At 42.5% G+C, this 13,237-nt stretch overlaps 1 protein-coding gene across 2 annotated transcripts in view; it reads left to right on the plus strand.

Annotated features, from left to right (window-relative positions):
- The first annotated feature begins 326 nt into the window (after positions 1 to 326).
- Positions 327 to 13,237, plus strand: part of TENM4 (teneurin transmembrane protein 4) — a 607,238-nt gene continuing 594,327 nt past the window's right edge. For both annotated transcript variants that reach the window (XM_086739706.1, XM_086739707.1), the window contains exon 1: positions 327 to 569. The gene's annotated coding sequence lies outside the window, so the exon portion shown is untranslated. The remainder of the gene's footprint in view (positions 570 to 13,237) is intronic.

The raw sequence follows: 13,237 nt of genomic DNA on the forward strand, positions 1-13,237 counted from the left end.
ACCCCATCCCCCTTCCCTCCCAGAGCCCATCCCCATGCCGTGCCCATCCTCTCCGCATGCCGCCACCCCCCCCACCACCACCCCGTGCCACCCCCGTGCCGTGGCGTGGCGAGTCGTGGCGTGGCGAGTCGCGGCGTGGGTGCGCAGCAGCCGGCCGCATGTGTGCCTGTCATTCCCAGCCCGGGAGAGCCGGCTCCTGCCTCCCATTCATGTAACCTGTGTGTGTCTCCCTTTCTCTCTGTGTGTAACAGAGAGAGGGAGAGAGAGAGCGAGGCAAGGAGAGGAGGAGGAGGAGGGGGGAAGCTTTAAATAAAGCCTTTGGATTGCAGCTGCTTATTTTGGGCAGTCCTACCAGGGACGATTCCTGCCAGGAAAGAAGCTGGACCGGTCTTTTTTTTTTTTTTTCATTACTATTATTCTTTATTTTGATTTTGATTTTTGGGGGTGGCGGTGGTGTTATCGCCGTGCTGCCTGCTGAGATGAGCTCCGGTGCCTGGCTGTAGTTGCCCACTTTGGGATCGCTGGACGCAGAAGTGGCATTTCGGCGGGGGGGGGAGCCTGCAGACATGGTAAGCTTTGCGTTTTGCTGTGAAAAAAAAAAAGTGCATTTGTGCGATCGCCTCCCTCCAATTTTCCCTTCCCCCTTTCCTTTTCCCTCCAAGCAGACAGACACACGGGTTGGGGAGAAGCTCCCTGAATCCCTATTTTTTGGTTTTTGGGTTTTTTTTTTTGTTTTTTTTTTTTTTTTTCCTCCCCATCATCCCTCTCTCTGCCCAAGCTTGCTTTTTCTCCCCTCTCATCCCAGCCCCGCTGCTCCCTCCGCACACAGTTTGCAGTAATTCAGCGGGAGGCAAAGATGCTGCTGGAGGCTCCCGGCTGGGGACCAGACACCCACAGCCTGGCAAAACCTTGCTCCAGGGTACGTTGAGGGTGGCTTCCCCCATCCACACCTCCCCCACCCCCCCCCATTCCCCCAACCCTTCCCTCTGCACCCCGAGCTGTGCTGGGCTGGGTGGGGGTGGCATCAGCGCAGATTTGGAGGCACTGAAGCAAGGATGCAGCTTGAAGATCAATCGGTGTTATTTATGTAATAGTAAAAGCTTGGGGGGGTGGGGAGTTAGATTTAAAAAAAAAGAAAAAAAAGCCTCAGCATTTCTCAGCTGCACAAAGCTCCTTTTGCTCCGTCTGAACCCCCCAGCCCCGTCCCCGTGTCCTGCTGCAGGGTAGTGCGTGGTGGGAGTGTGTGTGTGTATGTGTATGTTTACATTTGGATCCGTGCTAGAGTCAGGGATGGGAATGGGGGCTCCCATTTTTCCCCAGGAGGGTGGATTTGCCTCCAAGAAAAATGAGAAAAAATGCGCTTGACCGCAACTTGAGTGACAATTCTGTTTCTTAGGCATTAAATGTTAAAGCCCTGCTTCCAGCCATGCCCTGCCAGTCTTAAAAGCTCCCTCAAATAGTGTGGCGTTTGAGGAAAGATGCTAGAGTGCCTGGGAGAAATGCAGTGGTTCAGACTCGTGCTCACATTCTCAGCAATTTGCATTTTGAAATACAAATTTTGGCTGTTGAACAGAAAAACAGGCTGCTACCAAAGGGCATTTATTTCTTGCTAGTTGCTTTTTGTTAAAAATGTATGTATATCCTTGGTCTAAAATATCTGGGATATTTTGCTTTGAAATAAGTAGTAGTTAAGGTGTGCCAAATCTTTAAAAAATAATTTAAAAAAACCCCTTAAAGTATTAATGAGGCAGTATGTATTTACTCTTTCTTACCATGACCATGCTTAGAAATTTGCAGTGGTTACAACCATCTAAGCACATGATTTGAAATGTTTTTAAAAAGACATCTTTATAACACAGTTTTCCTTGTCTTATGGGATACACAGTCTGAAATATATTTTTCATACAGCCAAAACAGAGCTAGCTAGATACTTATTGACTAGATAGACAAGACCTTTCTGCGTCTTGAATGCATTTGTTCATGGCTTTTCCAGGAAAGTTGCATTCTTGATGATTAAAAACCCCCAACAAACAGCAAAACCCTGAATCAAATTATAATATCTTCACCTCCACCCCATCTTCCTCCTTAACTTTTGTCAATGAAGTCACATCTTAAATTTATAGCTGCATTTTTTTTTTCCCTAAGAAAAGATCTGTGTGAAGGGAGGGACATGAAATGAGAAAATGAGAGCAAAGCTTTGAAGTTGGAAGTTTTCTGTGCGTTTTTTATAGGTAAACTTCTGCTGGAGCCTGGCAAGTTGTTAGCGTGCTGCTCCCTGCTCTGGGGCGCGGGAGTTGGGCAGGGGAACTTGGCAGCTCCCGGCTTATCCCAAGCCGATTTCTTTCTGCTTCACTGACCCTAATAAAATTCCTTGCTAGTAGGGTGGTCCCTCCCCTCCTATGGAAAGTGCTCTGCTCCCAGCATGTGAGCCATATGTGCCTGCAATACCCAAGGTTTTCCATTTACGCCCATACTACACCAGCAGCCCCCATGTGCCAGCTGCACGCATGATCCGGCAAGGGCAAGGTATCGGCCATCGGAAACCCCAACATCTCCTGGTTCGTCGGGGGAGGCTGGGGCTGAGCCAGTGATTTGTATTTAATTTATTTCATTGGCCTCTTCGGAGCCAGGCACCTCCCACTCAGTGTCTCAGCCTGTAGCACTTTTATAGGGTGGAAAAAATAGGGAGTGTATCTATACATATATAGATGTATATTTAGTGCAATGTATGTGTGGCGGGGGGCATGAAGGTAGGAAGACGTGTCTCTGTTGTGCTATTTTGCAGTCAGACAAGCCTTCAAAGCAGCTCACTCGGCTCTGCCCGTGTTACAAGGCTGTAGGAATTTTGCTGGTTTGTGGCCACTGCCAGCTGCCCTTCCCTGTTAAATTCCCAGCTCCCAGCCTATTGCCCCACTGCTGGATCAGTTCGGATCACTGCTGCGGGCTGTTTTGTGGCCGTGAGGATTCCCTGCTGCTGTCCCTTAAGAATCTGACTCCCAAGCTCTGGGCAAGGAAAATTAGGGGCTGGGCTGGTTTCCAGCAGATTTAGGGGCAGGGAGGGGAGCATGAGGTCGCAGTGTGTGGCCAGGCATTTCCCAGGCACAGGAAAACGTTACCTGGGTTGTGCTTCCCCCAGAGAGCGGGACCACTGGACCACCCTGGGAAGGGGGTCTGCACACCCAGCTGGGGCAGGAAGAGGAAAAGTGCCTTGGCAGACAACCTGTTTCAGTTTTTCCCCCCAAAAAAACTCACCAGAATTGGGAGTTACTGCCACTGCACTGAGGTGTGTTAGATTTCTGCAGGGACTCTGCCTCTGTGCCTCACCCTCCCTTCCCGTACGTACCTGAGTGTATGCATGCACATCGTTCCGAAGGGAGATTTTCAATCTGTCTATCATTTATTCGTGTGATCTGGAGGAAAAAAAAACCAAACATATTCTGGGGGAGAAAGAGGGTCTTTAGTGTAGAAAGGGGCTCTCAGGCTGGTCTTTGGTAGGGGAAGGGGGAAAAGGCAAAAGGAGGTGCACAAGTTAACTTCGTACTTTCCTTTTTTATTAGCAAGGGGTGCTGGTTTAGAAAGGTTTTTCTGGGGAGAATATGCCTTCTCTGATTTCAAAGGGTAGCAAAGCAGGGAAAATTCATTGTGAGAAGAGAGTAAAACTGCTCATATGGTTTTGGTTGGGGAGGGAAGGGAGATACCCCCCCCCCACCCCCAAGATGATTTATTTTATATGGATGGAAAAAGGGAGTCACCACTCTGGTTTCCATGGGTCTGGGGAAGGAGTGAGATCTGCACAGAGAAGATTGTTTTTCTGAAGTCCTTGTAGCTTAATTATTTTCCTTGACTCATTTAAATTAGATGCTTTCCTTTTGTTTTGGTGAGCAGATAGTAGACTGGCAAGGGAAAAGGTTGTTCTCTTTTGGTTTTTTTTGCTTTTATTTTATTTGATTGGCTTCCAGGAGTGCCTGATAACTAAAATGTTATTTCGTTCCCTCTACAACACATACACTATTCCAATTAAGAGCCCGCTCTGATTATTTTTAACTTGGTAGTTTACCATTTCTCTGATCAGGAGAATAAAACGTTGAGTTCTTGCACTTTAAAATAGCTGAGATGCTTAAGCAAAACTACCTTTTCCCTGGGAAAGTCATTTCCAGTTCTGTTCGAGTTCCCGCTTCACTGGTTCATTTTCTGACAGAATCACATCCTTGCAGGGAGCAGAACTGTGATCTTACGTAACTTGACGTTTCCAGATCAAAAGTTACAAATATTGCAGTAATACCACGATGAGAGAGCTTTGGCAGGAGGAATGTTGCATGACATATGTGATTTCTTATTAGGATTTCAAATCAAGGTGGTATTAAAAATTTATGGGAGAAAAAGAAGAATTAAAAAAGATGAATAAACAAAAACTTGCTCATTTGACATCTTCTTTAACATCACTTTCTCTTTTTATCTTCTCTCTGTAGGCACTTGAGCCTTTTTTTTTCTTTTTAAAGCAAACTCTTCTGTGTTTAAGAAATGTGTAACTGTAATATCAATAAGTGAAGCGGCTTGAAACTCTCTCTCTCAGGTTTAATTCAAAGAGATGAAACTCTGTAAATCAATGTCAATTCAGATTTAAAGACTGGCTGTTACTTGTCCTGTTACAAGGTCTATCAGCATAGCTTATTGTAAGTAAAAGCTAAAATACTCTTTTTTCGGCTTTGAACTGACAGATTGGCATTGCCGGGCACTTTGACAGCGTAACGTGCACCACTTGCCAGTGAACTGGGTATTTGTGGATCCCTGAACAATATGTTTCAGAGAAGTCTTGTAATGAAATATTTTCAAAATTATAAATATATGCCATTTCTCTTTGCTGTAGATTAAAAGAAAGAATAATCATGGAGAAGTTTTATATCTTAACTATATCAGTATAGCCTGAGGAGTGGTGCCGTAGTGTGGCTATAGGAGTTGTATTTCTACTTAGAAATACATGTATAATTTGCATTCCTCTGTGACATTTCACTGATAATAAAATAATTTTCCTAGAAATATATGTATTTTTTTTTGCCAGCTGTTCTGAATCACTCTCCCTGGAGCATCTTTAAAAGCAGAGTGACAATCTGAACAGGAGGGCACATTTGCTTGGCTACGTGGAATGACAAAAACTTCTTACAGAAAGTTCCGATTTCTTTGGAAGTTTGAGCCTTACTCACCAAAAACCTTTGTATCAAATTGCTGCGGATGAAGCTGTTCCTGCTGTAGGGGGATTCAAACTTCATCGCCTATTGTCCTACTGCGTATCAGCAGAGGTGATCTTTTGAATGTAAAGATGTCCCTGAAAACAGCATCTATGTTATTCCAGTGTGTTGGCAGCCAGAAGGAGGAGAATGCACTATGGAATGGAATAGAACTGGCAGTTAATTTTCTGATTCCAAGTAAGACTTGCTTTCTAGGATTTTTTTTTATCCTTATTTTTTTAAAAGCAGAGAGGAAAGAGAAAGGGAGGAGTTGCTGATGGTCAATTTAGGCAGAGGAGCTTGCTGAATCGCGTTTATCAGTTCATTTAAATAGGGATCATTCAATTCGATTTCACTGATATCTCCTCGGGCTTTAGTGAAGTAGTATTTGCTACAGTCTAGGAAAATCACTGCAGTCCAGAATCCTGCTTCACCACCTTAACTACCGCTAAGGCACTGGTGACAGATGTGCTACCCAGGCAGCAACAGCAAACGTGAAAGCGGGAGATGTCTCTCTGCCCATTGATTTAGGTTCTAGGCGATTATTCAATGCAGTTTTCTCTTTAAACACTGAGTAGAAGATGTATTGCTTGCCTGTTCATCTGTTTGCCCACATCAAGTCTTCAAAATATTCTGGAGGTTGCTCAGTTAAGCATTCAAAAGTTAGAAAACCGCAGCATTAAATCTCATTTTTACTATCCTAATTCAACCCTATGTTATGTATGCAATAAGGGTTTGTCTACTCCTTCTCAGTGCTTGTCTACTCCTCCTCAGACTCCGGTAAGTGCACTGAAAATCTTAAGATTGTTTAGAACTTTCAGTCTAGAGCTGTGCTTTCTGGGTAATATTGGGTCCATGCATAAAACCAGTCTTGCATAGAACATCATGCTGTACGGAGGGAAAGAGAAACCAGATTTCAACTCCTGAGCAGCAATGTCTTAAAATAAAACCTGTTCACACAAAAACAAAGTCCTGGAGGCCACCGTCGCAAACCATTTCTTCCACTTGGGTGGAAGTCCACTTGGCTTGGACTTAAATACCCAATCTTATAAATGAATTGAACTCACAAATTTGATAATGGAAATTTTTCAGTATTCTGCCAATTCCTTTTGAACTGCCTCTGTGTCTTTGGATGCTGAAAACCAGCGCATCCTCACCTATGTAACGGAATGAAGAATAGGAAGGGAGAGTTTAGTTAGCCAAAAAGCCTCCAGAAAGAACTGCCAGGAGTGTTTGGAAAACCTGATGGAGCGTGAGAGATTCTGAAATTTGCTTTCTGCTTGTTGATATACACAGTATTGGCTGGTCAGGCTTGGTGCAGCACAGATCCCATCAGCCAGCAACAGGAACAAATGCTGCTATTTCTAGAAAAATTGCCCTTTGTGCGGCTGGGTTTAAGGTGTGATCAACTTTTTGGCATGGGCACAGATTTTTGTGCTAGAAAGCAGAGAGCAATCTCAAGAGCCGATCTCACGATGCATTCCTGCAGACAGAGCCATGATCGGGGGTTACTTACGGTGCTGAGGAAAGGCAAAGTTCACACAACCTTTAATTGCTGTTGTGGGCGTTGGACACGTAAGCAGATCAGACTCTGAACTATCAAGATGATCATCCAGAGGTTGCAACACATTTAGCTTCGGCACAGTTATGAAACTTTGGGTTGAAGTGACTTGCCCAACATTGCCCACAGTCTTGGGGCGTCGTTCGACTGCCTTAATCTGAAACACATTCATCCTTGTTCCTCCGTCCTCTGCTTAGTCACTACAACCTTCCAGCTCTGCAACAGGTGAGACAGGGATCGTAAACCTCGTCTTCTACTTTCCCTTCTCACTGCTTCGTCTCCGGGCTGGCTTGGATAAAACACAGTCTTGTGAATAAGGACTGCATCGTAATGATGGCAGAAAGGGTGTTTGATTAGGCAATTTGTTTTTTTCTTAAATTTGGGATCTTCAATATACAATTTTAAATCTTATTATTGATCTGTTAGTCTAGTTTTGTTGGATTTTTTTTTTTTAGACTCTTGCAAAAACTGGTAGTTTTGTCATGCTGCATCATTTTGGTATTTGTAAGTGTCAATGGCTTAAATTAACTTGATTAATCATTGCCTGGTTTCACAGCGTACTCTGCTTCCCTAAAGAGATCCCTCCCTGTCCATCCCACTGAGTCGGGTCCTGTCCTCATCTCATGTCTCTTCTCTGCAATCCCATTTTCATCCCTCTAATCCCTGCTCTGCAGGTCTCTCACCCCAACCTCATTCAGCTCCTCCTGACTGGGGATCATGCCGAACACCTGAGAGTGTGTGATTTCAGTTCTTGTATTTGGATGCGGACCTGGCACGTCCCACAGCACAAAGCATCTTGTTTAGTCCCACACAGGTGGAAATCTAAGTGGTGGAAGTTGGCAAACATGTATAAATGCACCCAGGAGCATGTAGCAACAGTGTTTTTTATCAGAGATGTCTAAACTTGGCCAAATTCATACAGATTCACACAAAATTCATTAAAAGAAATACAGTTCTCTCCCAGGCAAATTTCAAGTCCTTCCTCTGAAGTCCTGGAGATCCCAGAGGAGGCTTTAGAGAGGAGGGTAAAGGCATTTTTTTTTTTTTTAATGTGAGTAAAACAACATATTTTTCCCTAGCCTTAGTCTCAGAGTCTGCTGAACTGTTTTGACTGAAATTTTCCAAAAAAACTTCAGCCTGAGGCAGACAGCTGGCATGGAAATTTTCAGCCCAAACAATTTGCTTAGTATAGTTATGAGAAACTGCAAATTCTGTTTCATTATTAAAGCTGCGTCGTTCTTCCCATAATTGACAGCACTACCAACTTTGCCTTTCCCTAATAAACAGATAACTTGAGATTTTGTTACAAACTAATTTTGTGTTTGTGTGTTCTATAGATATTTTTATATATTGGAAATTTATTATAAAACTGACACATGCATTTCAGCATATGTTAGCAGATGATGAAATCTCAAACTTCCTGGAAACAAAAGTGAATACAATTAATGAGAAACCCACAAAGCCGCATCAAAATGATAAAACATTGCAGTATTTGTGGAATGGGATTAAAACCAAAGACATCTCAGGAGATGTTGCATTGACAGAGCAATCACACAGATTCCCATGTATCCTATCTTTGGGTTCATGATCCTTCTGACAGAAGAATTCTGATTTAATATACCGACATCCTCTTTTAACAGCAACTGTTATAGCAAATCACAGCTGAAAAAAAAAAAGAGGGGTGGAAAAAAAGAAGCCACCAAATCTGAAAGAACAAATAATTCTATTTTTGTGTTATCAGCTTTTTTTCTTTTTTATTATCATCACAGGTGGCTGGTAAGGCTGTAGTTTCACATCAGAGCCAACCTCAGGACCCATTGCTGTGGAAAGAAGGGGTCCTGCTCTTCCTCTCTCCTCCCCTCCCAATATCCTCTCTCTTGACCTCCTGTCCTTCCACTCCTTCAGAATAAGTCTGATGATTTAATTCATCAGTCCAGGAGAAAACTATCTCCATCTTTTGCTGGGTGTTTTGACGTTCTTTTTCTGCTGAGTTAGTGACTTACATCGAGTCAATTACATGGGAGCACGTGCTGAGGAGAAGGGAGAAAGAGGGTACAAACAGCTTTTTGGAGGCAATGAGTTTTTAGGCCAGTCTCATGACCCAGGAGATTTTTCCTGGGTTGCCAACTGTTTACAACAGTTGTACTGTGCTGATATGAAGCCTAATTTTTTTAATATTAAAATATAGTGTTCATTTTTCATTACACTCTTTTATCTTCAGGGCAGTCTTTTGGACCACCCTGCTTAGTAGGCACTGAAGGAGTTGTCCTCTAACAATTTTCTGGATTATTTTTGAAGCCAGTGTATCATTGTAATGACCACAACAAAAAGTTTCAAAATTTAAAATCATGCAATGAGTGAAAAACCCTTCCTTTTTTTTTTTTTCTTTTCTGCTTTAAACTCACAATTTGGTAACTTCATTAAGTGACTCCTGCTTTGTGGTTTATAGGCATCATGGTTTAATAGAGGTCTGCTCCTCTCACATTTTGTTATTCTTTTCCGAGCTGAAAATCCCTACTCTACTTCATCTCTCCTGTAAAAGTCTTTCCATATTCCCAATGATCTTTGCAGCCATTTTCTCCATCTTTGTTAATTCTAGTATATATTTTGGAGATGAGTTGACCAAAATTGTGTGTGACGTTAAGATAGGGGTGCATCATTATCTTATACAGCACCATCCTAATATATTTTTCTCTTTTTGTTGTCTATTTTTCCCTAACATATCCTAATATTTTCCCTGCATTTTTGACTGGCACGAGCACGGAGTCATATTTGTAGAGGACATCCTATGGTGATTCCCCAGCCACCTTCCCATGTGCTAACAGTTAATTTAGAGCCCACATTGCGTATGTATTGTTTGAATTGGTTTTCCCTTTATGCATTACTTTGCTTTTATTGACACTGAATTTCATCTGATGTTTTTATCACCCAGCTAGTTACTCAGTATTGTGAGAGTAGGTTGGGGTGTAATGATTGGAAGCTTCACGAGAGAATCAGAAAGCCCAGCAATGAAAAAGGCTCTCATTTTGACTTTTATTTTTGTCCCGGGGATAATCTGAACACAAATATAACCAATAAAGTATACTTTGAGTAAGAACAACTGGCCTGCCTGTCTTGTGACATCTGACTGTGAAGCTGTCTGTGGCTCAAATGTTTTTCTTCTCATCAATAGCATCTAACTGAGTCTTTTTTTCTTAGGCTTCTTTCTAGGGAGCATCTGCTCTTCCCTCAAACAGCAAATTATGCCCCTTGCTTCATCCACGCTGGAGCACCTGAGTCCTGAACCCAGGGACAACTTAATGATCATCTTCTCACAACACGACATGTTTCCCATCCATCTCCATCTCTGAAATTTCACTCCTTCCTATCCTAAAATCCATGCAGTGTTCATGATGCCCTGCAAAGGTGCCTAGGATTTGGAAACTTTCAATCCTCTCCTGTTTGTGCTTTTGTCTTGCAAGAAAGCGTGAGCAGGCAAAGACACTTCTCTGTTACTTAAAGCCCTGTTTGTTGACAGGCATTTGTGTCTACCTGAACAGTGCTTGCTTCAGGGCTTGGGTTTTATAGTTTATTATTGCTGGTGCTGTTCACAGTATTACTTGGGATTGGAGGGATGCACAAATGACTCGTACAGAATCTACAAACCATTACTTACATCCCTGCGTACCCCCTGTGCTTTAAAATGTCATCTGTTCGTGGCTCTACTGTGCCAAACACTGCTGATCACGGGCTCCGGGGAGCAACATTATTGTACACCTGCATCGCTTAATTTTGTATTATTTTACACTTTCTGCATAATTAATGTTTTGTGGAATTTTATGTATTTATTTATTTTGGCTTTTTATATCTTCTCCTGAGATTGTCAGGCAGCAAGTGTCTAGTTAAGAAGATGGTAGCAAGAAAGAAGGGGATGTTAGAAGCTGATACTAGGGAAAAAAGAAGTGGATCTTTTGGGGAAGTGGCACTGGGAGTGAGGAAATGAGGGAATACCAGGAACAGAGGGACCTGTGCCAGGTCTTTCAGTGCTAGAGCTGGTTTGCTGCAGCCAGTGCTCTGCTGTGCTCTGAGCAGTGAAGATGGCCTGATTTTTTTTTCTTTTGAGTTTTTTCCTTCTTTCAGAGCATAGAAGGCTAAACATTCTGTAACATCTCTGCTGTGCATGAAATAAGTTTAAAAAAAATCAGAATACTTTTCACTTGTCAGGTACTGTTTCATTTCCCCACACTCAGCCCCAGCCAAGCTGCTGATCAAATGCGTGTGTGGGAACATATTCTTCATCTGTGAATACTCCTGTTTGTTTCTCTCTCCTTCCCTCTGTTCAAGGGAAAATACCTTACGTTAACTTTACACAGACTATACAGTAGCTCACCTTGCATCATGTTTCTCTGAATATTTCATGAAGGCCTTTTTTTAAAATCTGCACTGCTCTCACAGACTTGAGTGTTTGGAAATGGACATTCCCAGCGACAGAGATTTTTGGAGATAACAAAAGCCAATCACATCCAATCTTGCTTGAATCCCCAAAGCACCACAGCACTTTAACCTAAACCAGGGCCAGATCCAAGGATCATTACTGTTAATTCAAAAGCTCCCGTTGGTTTTAATGGGCTCTGGATCGGATTTTTTTAACTCCTGCTGTGGAACTGTGCTGCCTCCCCCAGTGTAGAAATGTGAAATGGCCATGAAAATTGAAGACCCGTTTGGAAATGGATGTCATTTTAACTGCTGGACTAATTGAGCGTACAAAGTTGGGAGGGTGAGAGGTTTGGGGTTTTCTTGATGTTTCCAAGTAAGTCAAAGTTCCTATAATGAAAACATGCAGAGTGGTGTTTTGTAACTATTTTTATACTTACATCAGACTTGATGTTAGTGGCTTTGAATTATTTAATGTTTTTCTTCCTCAGCTGTCCTCTCCAGTGAGTTTCTGTTGCAGGGCTGCAGGAGTTGCTGCATGAGGAACAAAGCAGAGAGCCTGGCATTGTCTGCTGGGGGGGGGAATTGTTGCCTGGTTTTGTTTTGTTTCATTTCTTTAATCCTACTTTATCCTTTCTCTTGCTAGTGAGAGGGACATCAGGCCAAGGTATTAAATTATACTGACCAGCGTGGGCTGAAAATGAAGCACATGCCAACTAAAGGCACAAATGGGGAGTTTTCTGCTTAAATCACTGAGCGCTAATGTCTGTCACATAGGAGGAGCCAACTATTTAACATTCAGTCCATTCAAAAAACATTATTATGTCCCAACGGTAATTTAAAACCACATCTGTTAGAACCATATGGGGGGGAAGTATACCTTTTTTTTTCCCCCTCTCTTTTTTTTTAAGTCTCAAGTTATTCTGTTTATAGGGTTATCTTCAATGTGGGCGTCTTTCAAAATTTCAGACTGACAGGCATTAAATTCCTGGAACAAAATCACTAAATGAACTGAACTCTTATATTTTTCCGTTTGTAATGAATGTGCGGGCTTTTGCTGGATAACTGCAAGTAGATATCCAGCTTTGAAAGGAAACCTTCTATAGATTGGGATCGTACCTCATGCCTCTGTTGTCTATAACTTGATATTTGTTTTTCTAATCTGAGATACTGGATATTTCAGTTTTCCTCTTGCTGTTATTCCAGCTTCTCATTAACAATGTATGTGACATTTGAAAATAGCTCTTCTGGGCAGTAACAGCATCTAATTTTTACTTTGTGGAATTGCCATTGGATTATTGTGTCCTTAAAATTAAAAGAGAAAGTTTTCAAAGGATCCCTTCAATATTATCTGACCAGTACTAACTGGCATAGTCTTGAGATCATTATACCTAAACATTGCTAATACTGTATCTGACATGTCTACTGGATGTTGGCTCCCCGGAACCCTCAGGTCAAAATATCTGCTATAGGTCCCTCATTGTATAGTGGGGAAAGTGCTCTGTGTCACCTCTACACTGAATGCTATGCATACTTTGCTATGCTTGTGTACTCAAGCCCTGACACATCCCCACTGAACCTGAGTGCATTGTTTTGAGAGAGGTAGCTAACAGTTGTACCTCCAGACTTCAAGCACAGAAGTTAAATAAGGTCCTCATTCTTTCACCAATATCACCTGCTCCCTCTATCTGAGAGGATCTTCAATAAAATCTGGACAAAGCTGAATTCCTGAACGGCTGGCAAGCACTGACTTTCTCTCTGTGTTTGTTGAGACTACACGTTATGTAGTGGTAGAGAACAATTCCCTTACTTTGCCGCTCTTCTCAGAAGTCCTGTTTTGGATGGTGATGATAGGGAGAGTTGTGATTCAGTTATGATGGTCAGGCTGTACCATCCAATACCAGTGTTCAAGCTGTGATCTCCTGTTGTTAACAAATACTGTGCTAAGTGATGAATATGAGCACTCTCAGACCTCAAGCTAACACTCTAAATATCCCCCCCATAATAAACAGCAAATCACTGCTCTGCTCAGCCATTT

Source organism: Chlamydotis macqueenii, chromosome 1, assembly GCF_036417535.1.
Source record: "Chlamydotis macqueenii isolate bChlMac1 chromosome 1, bChlMac1.mat, whole genome shotgun sequence".
Taxonomy (NCBI): domain Eukaryota; kingdom Metazoa; phylum Chordata; class Aves; order Otidiformes; family Otididae; genus Chlamydotis; species Chlamydotis macqueenii.